General features: G+C 40.9%; 1 long non-coding RNA gene across 1 annotated transcript; it reads left to right on the top strand.

Annotated features, from left to right (window-relative positions):
- Positions 1-3,058: 3,058 nt before the first annotated feature.
- Positions 3,059-4,075, top strand: LOC139232089 (uncharacterized). Its single transcript, XR_011588001.1, has 3 exons — positions 3,059-3,091; positions 3,260-3,377; positions 3,851-4,075. It is a non-coding gene; the product is annotated as an uncharacterized lncRNA (long non-coding RNA).
- Positions 4,076-11,794: the final 7,719 nt, after the last annotated feature.

The following is an 11,794-nucleotide window of genomic DNA, read 5'->3' as shown; positions in this document are numbered from 1 at the left end:
ATATTGTGTTCAGTTTTGGTCTCCTGGTCTGAGGAAGGACGTTCTTGCTATTGAGGGAGTGCAGCGAAGGTTCACCAGACTGATTCCAGGGATGGGTGGGCTGTCATATGAAGTGAGACTGGATCAATTGGGCCTTTATTCACTGGAGTTTAGAAGGATGAGAGGGGATCTCATAGAAACATATAAGATTCTGACTGGACTGGATAGGTTAGATGCGGGAAGAATGTTCCCGATGTTGGGGAAGTCCAGAACCAGGGGACATAGTCTTAGGATAAGGGGTAGGCCATTTAGGACTGAGTTGAGGAGAAACTTCTTCACTCAGAGAGTTGTTAACCTGTGGAATTCCCTACCTCAGAGATTTGTTGAGGCCAGTTCATTGGATATATTCAAGAGGGAGTTAGATATGGCCCTTACAGCTAAAGGGATCAAGGGGTATGGAGAGAAAGCAGGAAAGGGGTACTGACGGAATGATCAGCCATGATCTTATTGAATGGCGGTGCAGGCTCGAAGGGCCGAATGGCCTACTCCTGCACCTATTTTCTATGTTTTTATGTTTCTATGCAAATGGAATAATGGCTTTTATTGCAAGGGGGAGAGAGTATAAAAGTAGGGAAATCTTGCTACAACTATACAGGGCGTTGGTGAGATCACACCTGGAGTACGGTGTACAGTTTTGGACTCCTTATTTAAGGAAGGATATACTTGCATTGGAGGCAGTTCAGAGAAGGTTGACGAGGTTGATTCCCAAGATGAAGGGATTGTCTTATGAAAAAAGGTTGAGCAGGTTGGGGCTATACTCATTGGAGGTTAGAAGAACGAGAGGTGATCTCATTGAAAATGTATAAGATTCTGAGGGGGCTTGACAAGATAGATGCAGAGAGGATGTTTCCCCTCGTGGGGGAATCTAGAACTAGGGGGCATAATTTCAGAATAAGGGGTTACCCATTTCAAACGGAAATGAGGAGTAATTTCTTCTCTTAGAGGGTCGTGAATCTTTGGAATTCTGTTCCCCAGAGAGTTGTGGAGGCTGGGTCATTGAATATATTTAAGTTGGAGATAGACCGATTTTTGAATAATAAGGGAGTCAAGGGATATGGGGAGCAGGCAGAGAATTGGAGTTGAGGCCAAGATCAGATCACCTTATTGAATGGCGGAGCTGGCTCGAGGGGCCAAATGGCCTACTCCTATTTCTTATGTTCTCATGTTCTCTCAGCGCCAGTAAAATTCCAGCCTCGAAGAGGGTCCTTCTCACATGTATTATCAAATGCTATATGGGATGATGTCTTCATCTATTAAGCCTTCCAGGGAGCTACCCTTGTCCCTTTCTGATTTTGCTCTGTCTCTGACTTTCATAACTGCACATAAAGAACATCTCCTAGAAAAGCATAAACTATTTCCAATAGTGTCAGTTTCCAACTGATGTCAGCCATTGTACAAGTACTGGAAATAAGATGTAGTATTTTATCCAGCAACACTTTTCTTCTTGTAACTGGAATGAGCATTATTTGTCCCCTCAGCCATACTGCATAATATCAAAACTGATTATCAGATGAATTTGAAAATCTCTGCGAACTTGCAAAAATGCATGGCATCATTAACAATTGTATATCTCCAGTCCCCTTAGTCCCAGCAATTTGAATATATATAATGCTAAATATACACTTTCTAACAATTGATCACTTGCAAGCACAAAATTACGTTTCTAATGTGGGCCATTCCAGCAAACACAACTTTTCAAATTATGTTTAAGAACATTATCTGATATTGAGGAATGTTTTTATCATTTAAGTTAATCAATGGTATCTTGAAAATATCCAGTATTTAGTCCACAAAATATAATTTGTATAATAATCAGAACCATTTTGTATTGAAATTATATTTAATTACCAGAATAAAACATACAATACTTTCGTAAAACTTTATTTGAAATGGTATTGTGAATTGCGAACGAGGAAGAAAGACTATTTCTTATTTTACATTATAATGGCAAGCGTGAAAATAATCTGGGACATCATTTTAAATTATATATGTTTTTAATATAAAAGGTATGTCTACTTCAAAAACGCGCAAAATATCCCTCACTCAGAGTCGGCACACGATCTCTTTAAAGGTACTCTCCATGTATTAAAAAGTCGGCATGTTCAAGTCAGATGGATCTACTCCCTACACTGCAGACTGTACCACCTAAATTAAATGCAAGAAAAATGCAAACCATGACTATGAGAGTGAGTCCAAACAGTAGTGAAGCAGTACAAATAAAGGATGCAATCCTGATACAGAAATACATCTGTCATCACAATTTCATCTACCCCAAAGTCCTTCCCCCTTAACCTGAACAGCCCTTAAACGCTGGAAGATATGGACCACCCATCAATGGGGGAATACACTGGTCTCGGAGAAAACTGGTTAAACAAAATGTTTAATTCAAAAATACATTTTTTAAATTTGAAGACATAATCCTACATTCGTATTTTTTGAAATTCTCGGTACTGAACAATTCAATTCCCAGTGACGATAAAAACTGTGAAATTCAAAAATAACCCTTATAATTGGGCAAACTGTGTAACGATACAAGTTAAAATAATGCAAAAGAAACCAACGTTAATTGACAGGATAAAATGTAAATAAGCTTAATTGGCGTAATAAAGCAATCTCCTTGATGCAGAAGTCTCATCCGGACGCCGTTTCCATTTGCCATCTGTTGTATGATATTAAAGGTTAGACAGACCTGCACTGGTGCCTCGTGCCTCATGCTGCCAGAGCGCTCGCGGTCCCTCTGAGCCTGTGGAGAAACCGGAGCCGAACGAGCCGCTTCCCTCCCGCTGTCACCCACTTTTGTATTGACACTGGCACTTGGTTGCGCCTGCGCCAACCTTGCTGCGTCCTCTGGAACCTGTAGTTGTTTGGCTCGGGACCAGCTCAGGACAATGGGAGAGAACGGGTCTTTTGGACTACAATTCCCGTCTCGCCCGGCACCACCCACCACCATAGTGACAACGCTCGGCGTTGGCATAAACAGGGCTGGAAACGATGGCTGCGAGCAACGACGCCTTGCATCGTGTGGGCTGGGTGCGACCAACAGTCAGGATAGGTTGCAAATTTTACAAACCGTCACTAAACCTGAAAAAAATACCTTGCTATATTACAAGTTATGCTTTATATCTTTTAGATTTGTTTGTTGAAATAAACATAAATGATCTATGACAAATATCCTAAACGCACGCATAAGGAAAACCTGATTTTTAATATCCGTTTGAAGACTTTGCAGTGGGGACAAAGCAAGCGATCTGGCTATTTTTCACGGAAACATACCGAGAACCCACAAGATCACAGCCCTTTCTGATATTACGGAAATTCGGCCTTTAAGGAAGAAGCCCGTAAGTATTATAAAACAATGCCTTACCTTTCCATAAAGCTCCATTTATTCCCGCAAGTTCTGAAATGTGGGTAAGATGATCTGCAGATCAAGAAAAGTAAAATGCTGGTGCTAGAGTCTTTAGTTTGCAGCGAGAATTGTCTACAGATTCACATTTCAATCCTTAATTGTTGGCTGTGTGTAAAAGCCCCGATCTGCCGGCAGTGTAACCTGAACCTTTAACTACAGAGGCAAAAACAAACGGAAACTCAGCATCCGCGTATCGTCTGCTGCCATAGATATTACACGTCTATCGACTATTATATATATATATATAGACATATCGATTATTACAATAGAGATAACGGAAAGGTAGCTTACAGTAATATTCTAGGTGAGGTCAACACTTCCTAGCAACTGTTAAATAAACTAGATTGCAATTTCTTCTGAGTTACTTACCTTTCTGTTATTAATTACCACAGTTTTTGATTACAGTCTATTGTGTCCATCAGAAAACTCGGATGCTGTTTGGTCTGGTCGGGGCGGGACAACCTCTGTTACCACCTATGGGTCAAGGCAATAGAAATCCGAGCTGATCAATGAAACTGAATGGGAGAAATCAGCAACACACCCGTCATTCCCGAATGATTCACGAGGATGCGAGTGCTCCCTACATATATAAAAATATTCACATATATTAGCACACCCAAGTAATTGTACTGGAAACTGAAGTTTAATATTTTCCTTATTTGTTAAAAATGTTATTGCTTCCATCAAGCATTATTCATTTCTTTATATGTTTGGCATATCATTGGTAAAACCTTATTGAAATGTTTTATTCGTGATTGTTGAACACCTTTATCGAATTAAATGTATTTTCACGATGCACGTTGTATTACTCTGTTATAAATTAATATTTCCTCCAAATTTTGGAACGAACAAGTAGCGGGGATGTGTAGAAGGAATCGTTAAATAGGGATATCGCCGGCTGGTCAGCTCGGGCCTCACAGCTTATTTGTAGAGAGTGCAGACCGCAGCCAGCGATTGCTGTCAAACAAATACCGTCAAAAAGACCGAATCCAATAAACAGTGAACACCACAAGTAATGATCACTAATTCAGAAAGGCGGCCTGGTCCACGCGTCCACACGCGCAGTTCATTCTATATCGGGAAAAATGAACAATCCAATTCCTGTATTTATATTAGTTTGGTATTAAGTTCAGCGCGGTAAGAAGGGAAATGAAGACAACAAATAATTGTTTAAGCAATCAAATAAAGTTGTTTGTATTTCGAAATCAAGGCAAAATTCCGGTTTGCTATGGCAACTAAATGCAAAAATGCATAGAGTGCCTGATACTGCGTGGGACAGACCAAACAACTACTTAAAATCTCATATGATTACTGTGTTTCTACCGTTTTACTGCATTCAATAAAATGGTGGGAGAATCTTCTTATAGTAAAACCGAGACTACCAATATCTATAGAGAAATGTCAATTAGCCCATTTAAATGCAATAATTATTATAGGGGTCTGTGCTTTTCGACGCTCCCCTGAACTGGGTACCATGGTATAATGGTAATGTTACTGGACAAGTAATCCAAAAGTCAAATAGTTCATAATCCCACCAAGGCAGTTTGAAAATGTTTATTTAGTTTAAAAGCACTAAAATATGACCATGAAGTTGCTGGATTGTTGTAAAATCGAACTGATTCACGAATGTTCACTCCTTTTGAGAAGGAAACCTGCTGTTCTTAACTGGTCTGGCCTATTTGTGATTCCAGTTATGCGCCAACTTGATTGACTCTTAAATGTCCTCTGAATTGGCAACTGGGGATGAGCATTGATAATAAATACGGACCTTGCAAGTGATGCCTACATCCCAAGAATGAATTTTTAAAATGGCGCCATATTCTGCAGTGTTACAATATGGCTAGGTTGTTTAGTACAGGATAGATGCAACAAATTTATATTGTAACAATATAGATATTATTCACAAAAAATCATACAAACACAAAAAAATGACACATAGGAACAGGAGGATGCCATTCAGCCCCTCAATTTCTGAGTCTGTTCTGCCATTCAATTATATCATGGCTGAATTATTCCTCAACTCCATTTCCTTGAAACCCTTATCTAACAAAAATCTATCCATCTCAGTCTTGAGAAATTTAAATGACTCAGCATCCAAAGCTTTTTGGGGAGCGAATACCAGATTTCCAGTACCCTTTGTGTTAAAAGTGACTTCCTGATTTGTCTGGCTCTAATTTTAAGATTACACCCTCTTGTTTTGGATTCCTCCACCAGAGGAAATAATGTATCTGTATCTACCCTATTTAATCCCTTGATCATTTAAAAATTAGATCACCGCTCAGCCTTCAAAACTCAAGGGAAAACTTACTGTAGGAGCGAAAACCTTAATCAGGGGAAAAGTAATTTGGTAAAATTAAAACATAAAGCAAGCAAGGCTGAGAGAAAGGTTTAATGCGTTCATGGTAGAATAGCTGAATCTCACATTTCAGCAATTGGACTGAAACACAGAAGATCAGAGAAAAGGAGATAACACTTCTATGAGCACCCACAAGATTTATGTAGATAGCTCACAGAAATAATGAGCTTGAGGCCACCATGTTCCATGAGATAACAGAAACTAAGCCCTTTTGGAATCAGTATAGCCAAATGGATCTGTTAAGGACACAGTCTGAGAGCTAGCCTAGAAAGACGTTCCCAGAAATGTAACACATAACCTGTAGGGAGCTTTTCCCCAGCAACAGTGGCCATAATTGAATGTACCAATGGAATCATTAGAAATTACTGTAACCAATGAAATGAATGTAACTGTAGTAACCAATGATATTGCTGTAACTATATGAACCAATGTATTAGTAGCTGGTGTGCGTGGACTGGTGGCAAATAACCAAGGAACACTTCCCCACGTAGTTTCACCATTTTGACTGTATTTCGACTGTATAAAATGTAACTGCGCAGCCTGTTCCATGAGACTGGTGATTAGAGCACACAGTAGGGGTACTGATGCAACCGGTTCTCCCTTGATTAATCAGGTTTTATAAACAATTATTTTTTCTATATACGGACCTTTATGTAGAGTGTTATATTTTTAATACTCCATAACATTTTGGCGTAGTCGGCAGGATTTACAATGGGCAGTCTACAGACGAGCGTATATGGATTCATCACGAGTGAGTATATTTAAATTACCACTCATAATCCTATGTGAGATGTTACGAGACATATCTGTTGCCCGGGGTAACTGAATCTATGGAAGGTCTGTTATGGTGTAAAAGACTTGGGGGAATTAGGAAGTCATGATAGACACTATCATAAGGTATCGATGTAAGTCCTGCCTGTAAGTTCAAGGGGAACCGGCTAGAGGGTCAATCCGAATATTAGAATGCAGATAAATCGATAAGTGTGTCGATGGGATTGCAGGCTCTAGGGTTAGGGGTAACTGATTAGAGTGACAATCAGTATTTAAGAATACAGTTTAACTCGATAAAAAGTCGGTGAGACTGTAGACAAAGTGAAACCAAGTAGGGGGATGGTCAGTATCTGAGAATACAGTGAAACTGATATAGGGGTAGATGCACCAAAAACTGAGTATATTATGCAAAGATATGCTGGACACGGCTCCCTTATGGGGGCCGGATAGATATTTTTCGGACGACCATAAGGAACGGATAGTGACTATGTTAAGTGATGTATGGGCTCCAAAAATAGAGCCAGCCCAACAATAGAAGTAATAAGTTTTGTTGAATGAAAAAAAAAACTGGTGTGAATGTCTGTCTTTAAATGAAAAGTGCTTGTGTGATTTTTGACTGCGAAATATTTGAGGTGGGAATTAATGAATTTTTTATTTGTCTGAAAGCCTGTTTGAAAAAATGGTGGAGCTGTCTGTTTGTTTTAGCTGCACCCACTTATTCAGACAGAGTTGAATGTTTTTTTAACCTTTTGTAGTGTTGTCCTAGTTATGGAAGTTTTAAGAAAGTGTGAACCTCGAATTGAATTACATTCTAAATTAGAAACACAGGTGCGGATTTATTTTGATGATAGGTTACGGAACTAGGAAATGCACAAAGGATAGGTTTGTTTAACAAGAGATAAAAAATGCATGGTCCAGTTTTTTTTTTAAATTCCGACACGCTCACTTATTATCAAAAGAAAATACGTAATCATTGATTACATTGGGTTGAAATACAATAAATTTAGGCTAGGAATGAGATAAAGAACAGAGAAGGGAAATTGTAATGCATTTTAGAAAGCCTGCGAGGCTGCGGGCTGGGGAAGTTATGCCCCATTTTCCTTTGTGTAAAATCTTACGTTAAATGACGTGAAATCTTCTAGCTCAGTAAAAAGAGTTTTACATAAAAGATTGGTAGTACAATATATTGAATTGGGATTTTGAGATATTTCAGGTGATTCTCCTGATAAACATTTCGGTTGTATTGGAAAATCTTGGGTTTGGAAACCGTTTTAATAAAAGTACACATCTGTATAACTCTACCTCAACTACTGCGTCAGAAGCTGAAGCTTAAAGAGATGTAATTTATGAGATACTGTATCACAAAATATGTATCTTGAAGTTACAGAGCAAAAGATTTTCTACTTATGCTATTTCTACTTGGATTGGAGTTTTTAATGTTCAGCTCTAAAACAGAAGTTAGGCATATAATTATAAAACAAGTACTTTGCATTCTGTGATCTGTGAATCACTTAGAAACTATAAGCATAAATGAGAATTCTAATATTAAAAAAAACAGTATTACCATAGTTGACATTTTGTAATCCAAAAATAAATACAAATACTACAGAAGTGGAGCAGAACTTAGGATGGGAACAGTGAGAGTTAATTTGTTATGAAGGTTTCAAGGACCACTGGTTAAGAAACGGCACAACAAAATACTGAGATACATTTCAAATAAAATGTTAAATCTGATTTCTTTAAAAAAAAATAAAACTAAAAGGAGTTTGGGCTACCTCAAAGCAAGACTGTGGGCTGGTAAACATAGAAACATAGAAACATAGAAAATAGGTACAGGAGTAGGCCATTCGGCCCTTCGAGCCTGCACCACCATTCAATAAGATCATGGCTGATCATTCCCTCAGTGCCCCTTTCCTGCTTTCTCTCCATACCCCTTGATCCCTTTAGCCGTAAGGGCCATATCTAACTCCTTCTTGAATATATCCAACGAACTGGCCTCAACAGTTCTCTGCGGTAGGGAATTCCACAGGTTAACAACTCTCTGAGTGAAGAAGTTTCTCCTCATCTCAGTCCTAAATGGCTTACCCCTTATCCTTAGACTGTGTCCTCTGGTTCTGGACTTCCCCAACATCGGGAACATTCTTCCCGCGTCTAACCTGTCCAGTCCCGTCAGAATCTTATATGTTTCTATGAGATCCCCTCTCATGTTTCTAAACTCCAGTGTATAAAGGCCCAGTTGATCCAATCTCTCCTCATATGTCAGTCCAGCCATCCCGGGAATCAGTCTGGTGAACCTTCGCTGCATTCCCTCAATAGCAAGAATGTCCTTCCTCAGATATGGAGACCAAAACTGAACACAATATTCCAGGTGAGGCCTCACTAAGGCCCTGCACAACTGCAGTAAGACCTCCCTGCTCCTATACTCAAATCCCCTAGCTATGAAGGCCAACATACCATTTGCCTTCTTCACCGCCTGCTGTATCTGCATGCCAACTTTCAATGACTGATGAACCATGACACCCAGATCTTGTTGTACCTCCCCTTTCCCTAATCTGCTGCCATTCAAATAATATTCTGCCTTCGTGTTTTTGCTCCCAAAGTGGATAACCTCACATTTATCCACATTATACTGCATCTGCCGTGTATTTGCCCACTCACCTAATTTGTCCAAGTCACCCTGCAGCCTCTTAGTGTCCTCCTCACAGCTAACACTGCCACCCAGTTTAGTGTCATCTGCAAACTTGGAGCCTGTGGTGATCCCAGGATTCGAACATACTTCCCACCATCAATACCCGATAAAACCAGAAGCCGCACAGGCTGTGAGACAGATAGTGGGTGATTTACTGGAAAGCGGTATACTCCGAGAGATAGAGGGAACAACAAATTCCCCTGTTTGGCCCGTGCGAAAGCAGGACGGATCATACCGGGTGACTATTGATTATACTGCCCTCAATAAGGTGACACCCCATCATGGCCAGCCCAGCCGCAATAATTAATGGATTAAAACCAGAGCATAAGGTCTTCAATGCATTAGACATAGCCAATGGATTCTGGTCCATACCACTGGCAAAAGAGTCCCAAGATAAATTCGCCTTCACAGTCGGCGACCATCAGTACACCTGGACACAGGTCCCACAAGAGTTCCATAATATCCAGGCTATATTCCACTGGACTATGAGTCAAGCCATAGTAAAGGCGGATTTAACCCCGTATAGGTGTACAATACTACAATACGTAGATGACCTATTGATAGCATCCGAGGACGATAACGGGCTCACAGGCGCACTTACAAAGATCCTGAAAGTCCTGCAGGACGCAGGATTCAAAGTAAATCCCAAAAAGGCACAAATTGGACAAGCCGTGCTACAGTACCTGGGACACGAAATATCCCAAGTAACTAGGACCATGTGCAATGACAGTAAGGAGGCCAATAGAATCATGCCCCAACCAAAAACAGTCCAAGGGGTGCGTAAGGTACTGGGGCTCTTTAACTATTGCAGGAATTTTGTACCTAACTTCGTGGCAATTGCAGAACCAATACAGCGGCTAGTGAAAGGGAGAAAACCATCCTTAGAAACTATAGCGTGGCGCCCTGAACAAGAAGCAGCATAAGGTAACCTGAAGGAAGCCCTAATGTCAGCTCCAGGCCTGGGACTCCCGAACATGGATCTCCCGTTCCATATATATTGTGAGAACCAGGAAGGCTTCTATGGAGCTGTGGTGACACAAATGCATGGGGATAGGATGAGACCCGTAGCTTACTACTCGACACAGCAATCACCAGTGGTTGTCGGTCTGTCCAGATGCGTGGCCGCATTGGATTGTGCCACTTGGGCAGTTAAAATTAGAGAGCCTGTCATAATGACAGGAGAAATAATGCTACACACACAACACACACTGGTGGAAATGCTAAATACAGGGAAGCTCTGGGCCATCTCCAATGTCTGCCAGGCAAAATGGGAGGCAGTCCTATTACCACTTGGATCAAGGAACTCATTTCACGGGTCAAGTAATGAAAAAAACTTGTAGAATATTCGTTATTAAGCAGAAGTTTCACATCCCATACCACCCCCAGAGTTCAGGGGTGGTAGAGAGAATAAATCGGACCCTTGAGCAAGGCAATACAGGAAACAGGACAGGCATGGACTGAACTCCTACTGACACCAAACAGAACTATGGGATTAAACCAGTATGAATTAATGACAGGATGCGCAATGAGGCTACCAGAAGGAATAATGACAGGGGGAGCCGACTTAGGCCCCTTACAAGACAGAATTAGAAAGTATGTGAGGGAATTGAGTGAGCAGTTGAGAGGTATGCGACAGGAGGTCCAAGAAAGGCAGAAGGAGGAGGACGAAGGCGGTGAGATAACCGCCTCGGTTATAATCCCCGAGGTGGGGGCGAAGGTAATGGTTAAGGAAGTGGCAGAGAAATCAGGGTTTACACCTAGGTGGAGCGGACCATATGAGGTGTTAATTAGTGGAGATACGTGCGCTTGCATGAATATGAAAGGTAGGGGCCAGTGGAAGCAGTGGTCCCAGCTGAAAGAATATAAAGGTATGACAGATGGCGGAACATAGGGTAATCCCAGTAAAACACTCCTTAAGATACGATTTAGAGTATAAGGAGTGGAAGGATGAACTGACAGATGGACTTTTTAGAGGATTAAGATGTATATTTGCAATATTAGGGGTACTGGCTATAATAAAACGGATCTGGAAAAGGGCACATGCCCGAAGAAATGGTGCAAACAATCCAGTTAAAATAGAAATTATAAGAATTTAACCCCTGGGATGCCAGGCTGTAATCTCGCAACAGAAAAAGAATGTGGCTCATTGCAAAGATCCTGTCAGGTGCCTTAATCCTCACTAGCTTGGGAGAAGCTACCAGAACACTAACACAGGAACAACCGACTGAGGAACAGCAAGGCATGTATTACATGTATTTGGGTGATGTTGGGTGTGAGACCGGAAAGCTAATGGTGGCGATTGAAACAATAGTAGACTTAAGGTGCAGTGTCGGAATGCTGTACCTAATACAATGGACAAAGGGCTTGAAAAACCCATGGACATGGGGCAGTATGGAATTAACAATTTGAGTAAATGAGACCGCGGTGTGTCAGGTAGACGAGTTGGGGTGGGAGAGAAAGATATGCGCCCAGAAGGAAGGGGTGCAGATAAGGTGCACGCCATGGGATATTGAATTCTCCGGAGTACCTCAGC

This window comes from Pristiophorus japonicus, chromosome 2, assembly GCF_044704955.1.
Source record: "Pristiophorus japonicus isolate sPriJap1 chromosome 2, sPriJap1.hap1, whole genome shotgun sequence".
In the NCBI taxonomy this organism is placed as follows: Eukaryota; Metazoa; Chordata; class Chondrichthyes; family Pristiophoridae; genus Pristiophorus; species Pristiophorus japonicus.
The sequence above is the reverse complement of the archived record's forward strand: the minus strand, read 5'-3'. Positions and strand labels throughout refer to the sequence as shown.